At 34.5% G+C, this 6,161-nt stretch overlaps 1 pseudogene; it reads left to right on the forward strand.

Moving 5' to 3' along the window:
* Positions 1-2,135: 2,135 nt before the first annotated feature.
* Positions 2,136-3,101, forward strand: LOC149161825 (UDP-glycosyltransferase 92A1 pseudogene; annotated as a pseudogene).
* The last annotated feature ends 3,060 nt before the right edge of the window (positions 3,102-6,161 follow it).

The following is a 6,161-nucleotide window of genomic DNA, read 5'->3' on the forward strand; positions in this document are numbered from 1 at the left end:
TATTTTCATGGGAAGACAATCCTTGTCACAATGTGACATTTAACCATGGCTAACTATGGTTGGCTATGATTGTCAATGGTTGACCATGATTGATATTATAAACCTAAGGGAATAATAAACCCAAAGGATTTATATTATAAACCCAAATGAATAATAAAGTTGGGGGATTAATACTAAAACCCCAAGGGATTATGAACCCAAGGGAATAAATATTAAAACCAAGGGGCTAATATTATAAACCCAACTACAAACACTAAAATAAACATGATTGACCATCATTGATTTTCATATTGAGACAATCCTTATCACAATTCAATGTTCGACCATGGTTGACCATGGTTGATTTCATAATAAACCATGGTTGACCGCGGAATAATAAACCCAAGAAATTGATATTATAAGCCCAAAGGAATAATAAACCCAAGGGATTAATATTAAAACTCCAAGGGATTATGATCCTAAAGGAATAATATTAAACTCAAGGGGCTAATATTAAAAAAACCAAGGTATATAAACTCTAAATGGAGACAATTTGTTTCATAATGTGAGATCGGACCATGATTGACCACAGTTGACCATAGTTGGTTATGCTTGACCATGATTGATATTATAAACCAAGTTAATAATAAACCCAAGGGATTGATATTATGAACCGAAGGGAAACATAAACCCAAGGGAATAATATTAAACCCAAGGGACTAATATTAGAAACCCAACATTGGTAAACCCAAGTATAAATATTACAAACACTAAAATAAACATGGTTTTCATAATGTGAGATCGGACCATGATTGACCATAGTTGATTATGCTTGACCATGATTGATATTATAAACCAAGTTAATAATAAACTCAAGGGATTGATATTATGAACCGAAGGGAAACATAAGCCCAAGGGATTATGAACCCAATGAATAATATTAAACCCAAGGGACTAAAATTAGAAACCCAACATTAGTAAACCCAAATATAAATATTACAAACACTAAAATAAATATGGTTTATTTGTAAAGTCCTTTGATGCTCTCCTTTTGTATATTTCAATATTAAATTGTCTCCATTATACCTTCTCTACTTCCAATGACCTTCTCTACTTCCAATGAACATTACTTAGATATTTATGTCCATCCAATTTCAAATTTTGTAAAATCCTTTGGTGCTCTCCTTTTGTATATTTCAATATTAAATTGTCTTCATTATACCCTCTCTACTTCCAATGAGCATTACCTCGATATTTATTTCCATCCAGTTTCAAATTTTGTAATTTCCTATAAGATAAATGCACAATTACTATCGTCTAAGTCCAGTATGTGGTAAAAGTCACTGTGGTATTATGTGAGTTTGATAAAAGATCAAAAATAAAATTTCCAGAAATTAATTCTCGATATTTGAACAAAAATAAAGATATTTGAATTGTAAATGTTTGTTGTAAGGTTATTTGAATCTATGGTTGTCATCCTATATTATGTAAATAATAATAATATTTGGTAAATGTGTAAAGTAAATAAGTGGGTGAGAACAGGTACAATCACTCCAAACATATATCTCAGGTATATGTATACATTGAAGCAGCGACCATTGCAACACGCTGAATCATGGAGAAACATTCTACTCTCAACGCTACACCATCTCAAGGTTAAAACAAACTAGGATGAATTCGTAGTTGGTATGAACTGCTTCTAAATTTTAGTGTTGGGATGATGATTACAAAGTCAGTGATATTCACTCACGGACCATATGCTTCGGTTCAAAATTTTAATCCAAGAAAGCCCCTGCTCTCCCAATATCTATTTTGTGTAATTTTTTGATCGCATCTATGTCTGTCTGATTCTCAAATATTCAGGGAATCAGTAATTAATTTAAGTTCAATATCTACTTTGTGTACTTTTTTGATAGCATTTATGTCTGTCGGATTCCCAAATATTTAAGAAATCAGCAATCAATTTAAGCTCAGGTTGAATCCGTGGAGAGAGCCAAAAAGACAGCAGGGACTAATTGGATTGGCAGTTCCTATTTCCACCTCCATAGCAAAGTTAATGCTATGGAGGTACACCCTCTGACAGCGGCAGCACTGTAACGAGAGTTTGAATGCATGTTTTGGACCCATATCCATGCATGATACCATGACCTATGTACATGCATTTTCTGGCAGCTCCGTCACTCCAACTCCGGGAGGCTCCACGGTTCAGCGTAATCAATGCAATGAATTCGAATTCAAATTTGAATTCAAGCGCCCAAAATTCAGCGCTCATCCATATTTCAGCAACCACATTCGAATTCCTTCAGAATAGCAGTCTCCAACACATGAGAAAATCCACCGGCAGGCCGGTTTGGGCAGTCGGGCCGATCCTACCCTCTTCGTTGCTCTCTTTGTCTCCTTCAAATACAATGGTTGATTCGAATTTTCTACAGCGGGGCAAGCAGGCAGAGGTAAAGTCTGCAAGGGAATGCTTGCAGTGGCTTGATTCACAGGCGCCGTCCACAGTGCTATACGTTTCGTTCGGAACTCAGAATTGCATATCGTTGTCAAACATGAGGGCGCTAGCTCTGGGGCTAGAATCGAGCCAACAGCCTTTTATTTGGGTCGTCAGGCCTCCGCTGGAGGCCCCGCTCAATTCAGAGTTCTCGACAGAGTTTCCTCCGGAGGGATTTGAAGAGCGAGTGAAGGAAAAGAAAGCAGGATTGCTTATCAGAAAATGGGCGCCTCAGCTGCTAATCCTGTCCCATCCTTCAACCGGAGGGTTCCTTAGTCACTGTGGATGGAATTCGGTGCTGGAGAGCCTAAGCCGAGGAGTGCCCATCATCGGATGGCCCATAGCAGCCGACCAGTTCGCGAATTCGAAGCTGCTGGAGGAGGAAGTTGGGGTGTGCATCGAGATGTGGAGGGGCAAAGAGGGAGAGCTGAAACTCGAGACGGTGGAAAGAAGAGTAGGAATGTTGATGAAGGAAGAAAATGGCAATCGAGTGAGACAGAGAGCCAGGGAGATGAGCGATGCGGCTTTGAAGGCAGTGAGTGAAGATAAAGACGGAGGGAAGAAAGGGTCATCCGTGTGTGCTGTGGATGACATGATAAGAGAGCTTACAATAGGATACCAGGCCTAGAGTTGTGTTGTGTATGTAACCCGTCTTCCTCGTTCAGTGCTAGATTTGCATTTTAGCAGAAATTGAATCATAAAGATTATGTGTCTCACAAAAAATATACAGTATGGAATGCTCCTGAGGCCCTTTCCAACTTGTGACAGATCTGATGTTAAATTTGCACCCTGCTAAAGAGTAACTAAAATGTTTCAATTTCTATGATCTGTATCGGAATTTGATGAGACCTATGTGTAGTGCAATTCAAGTTGTGTGATCTGTGTAAGAATTAGAGGAAACCAAATAACTTTAGTAACTAGATCTCTGTCCGAATTAGATGAATGCAAAGTGGGTCTTGTAAGAATCCAATAAATTTTATTTGGGTTTGTTTTAGGCAGTGGCGTTTGACAAGAAATTTTATTTATTTTTGCTTGCGTTTGCTTTAGGTGATTTTTATATAATAAGAAACTCTATTATAATTTAGTTTGCTGGTGAAATGAGTAGCTGAAAACTTATTATTAGTCGCTATGTCATTTTTTCACTCTGCACCTCACTAGTTTTGAACTCACTTATTTTCAGAGGGATTATGTTTGGGATCTGGTATTGGTTACAACTCACTAGTTTTGAACTCACTTATTTTCAGAGGGATTATGTTTGTTTAATCTTGTATTGATTAAACAAATAAATAAAAATTAATACATATATGAAATTTTCCCAATCCAAAATTATTCCTGTATATGATTAATGCGATAGTTACGGTCTTCTCTAGTTTTGAACTTGAACTAAATTTAGGACCCTTCAATGCAACGACTTTAGGAATTACTAAATCTAAGTCTGATTTCTACGTAATGCAAATTTCTGCAGTGTTATATTTTCTTTCCGCATGCTCTTTCAATGCAACGACGATGGGGAATTACTAAATCTAAGTCTGATCTGATTTCTACTCAATGCAAATTCCTGCAGGATTATATTTTCTTTCCGAATGCTTCTCCAAATAGTTGTAAGTAAACCTACTGTTAATGAAGAGTCTCAATTATCCATTTCATCTATCAATTCTTTTGACATTACGACATGAAAATTTTGCAAGTAACAGTAATGTGACATATATTATTATCTTTAAGAAAATAAGAAGCTAATCTCTTTTGTACTAATTTCATTTTTCCATTTCCGATCAATTTTTATGATTCTCGAGGATATTTAACAAAATATTAATGTTTTTTTATAATTATATTTAACAATTTAATTTCATTTCAGTTTTCCATATCTGAGCAATTTCTATGATTCAAGAGGATATTTAACAAAATATTAATGTTTTTTTACAATTATATTTAACAATTTAATTTTATTTTATTTTTCCATACCTGATCAATTTTTATGATTCAAGAGGATATTTAACAAAATATTAAAGTTTTTTTACAATTATATTTAACAATTTAATCTATTTTTCTAAGGCTCATGGACATATAGCTTTGTTGAAGCTTTGGAGAGGGAGATCGTTTGAAAGCTAAAAGATCAGATGTATGGAAAAATGAACTTTTTTTAGTGAAAAGTAATTGATCACATGTTTGCTTAGCATATGTTCTTTTTCATAACAATTTGTATATAAATGTGGTTCCCTGCGTGTTTAAATATAAAAATGGCAACTAGTTTATCTTTGTTTTTACAACATTTGCAGTCAACATCTTTTATCAAATAATACTATGTTTTAGGGGAGATGTGATAAAAGGTCTTTAAGCTTGGGAGCCTAATTTAATGTTTGTAACATCTTTGGCCTCCATGCCATATTTGGTGATTGTGTTATCTTCTACTCCCAACTTTTAAGTGAGTGCTCATATCATAGTTTCTTCTTCATATGATAATAATAAGATTGAAAATTCACCCCCTCCTATGGACCTTCATCCAGTCTATCCTATTGAACTTGTCCTTGCACCAATGCCACAGTTTCCTAGATGGATAAGTACAACATGAGAATCAACAAGTGATCTTGTTGATGATCTTTCAAGATAGCATCATACATGTACATAATTTTGATGAGCCTCCTCTCTTTTCACTCAAATTTCGAAGACTCATTGTCTAGAAACATTTGGCGAAGCTTCAATCCATTTAGATTGGAACACATAAATGAATGAATAATATTATTCATTAATGGTGAGCTATATTTAGTATCATGTACCTCTTCCAAAATAAAAAATAATAATAATAATAATAAATAAATTGTCAAATGTAAATTGGTGTATGGAACTAAGTATACATTAGCTGGAAATGTTGAAAATACAAAAGGCTCGATTAATTGCCAACAATTTTATTAGGGACAAAAGATTAACTAAAACTTTGTCTTTTTGGAAAAAATGAATTCCATTTTCTTTGTTCTAATCATTATTGCTTCACATAAATGGGACGTTCGTCAAATGGATGTTTGAGTCCACCTTCTTGCATGGGGATTTGCATGAAGAAATTTACATGGAACAACCTTCTAGATATATTTAGTGTTGTTTATTGCCTTAAGAAATCCCTTTATGGCATTAAGCAAACTCACCAAGCTTGATATGTATTATTAATTTATTTGGTTTCCCTATGCCAACGATGCCTTGTTGACCATTCACTATTGTTTATTTCATCATTATTCCTCTATTTGCATATTTTTTAGAGTCTTTAATTGGTTGTTTGCAAGTTTCCTTCAAAAAAATCATAGATTGCCCATGATTTTTCGTCAAAGAACCTACAATGATCTTCAAAAGGGACTATAAAATAATTAACATCCTTTAAATGGAAGCTCTAGAGAAAAGAACATGGGATACATACCCCTATACAATTTGTATCTCCATCAGTAACTAACAAAAATATTTTTCCATGGTATATATATGAGTTATTTGTTATCCGAAGAGGGAAGAGACCATAAAGAGCATGGATATACTGGGATAATTCTTAAAAGCTCAACCTTGGATTATAATTGCTTTCCCCTCATTAAAGCCCCCAGGTTCTGAGCTTGTTTTAGTTTTAAGTTGGGTCAAAACATTTCTTAGTTTTCTCAACCATAGTGAAGTTGAATATAGTAAGTGGAACAAGTAGATGAGTAGTCTATATAAG

Source organism: Pinus tabuliformis, chromosome 5_2, assembly GCF_031772625.1.
Source record: "Pinus tabuliformis cultivar Carrire ecotype Pingquan chromosome 5_2, CPIR1, whole genome shotgun sequence".
In the NCBI taxonomy this organism is placed as follows: domain Eukaryota; kingdom Viridiplantae; phylum Streptophyta; class Pinopsida; order Pinales; family Pinaceae; genus Pinus; species Pinus tabuliformis.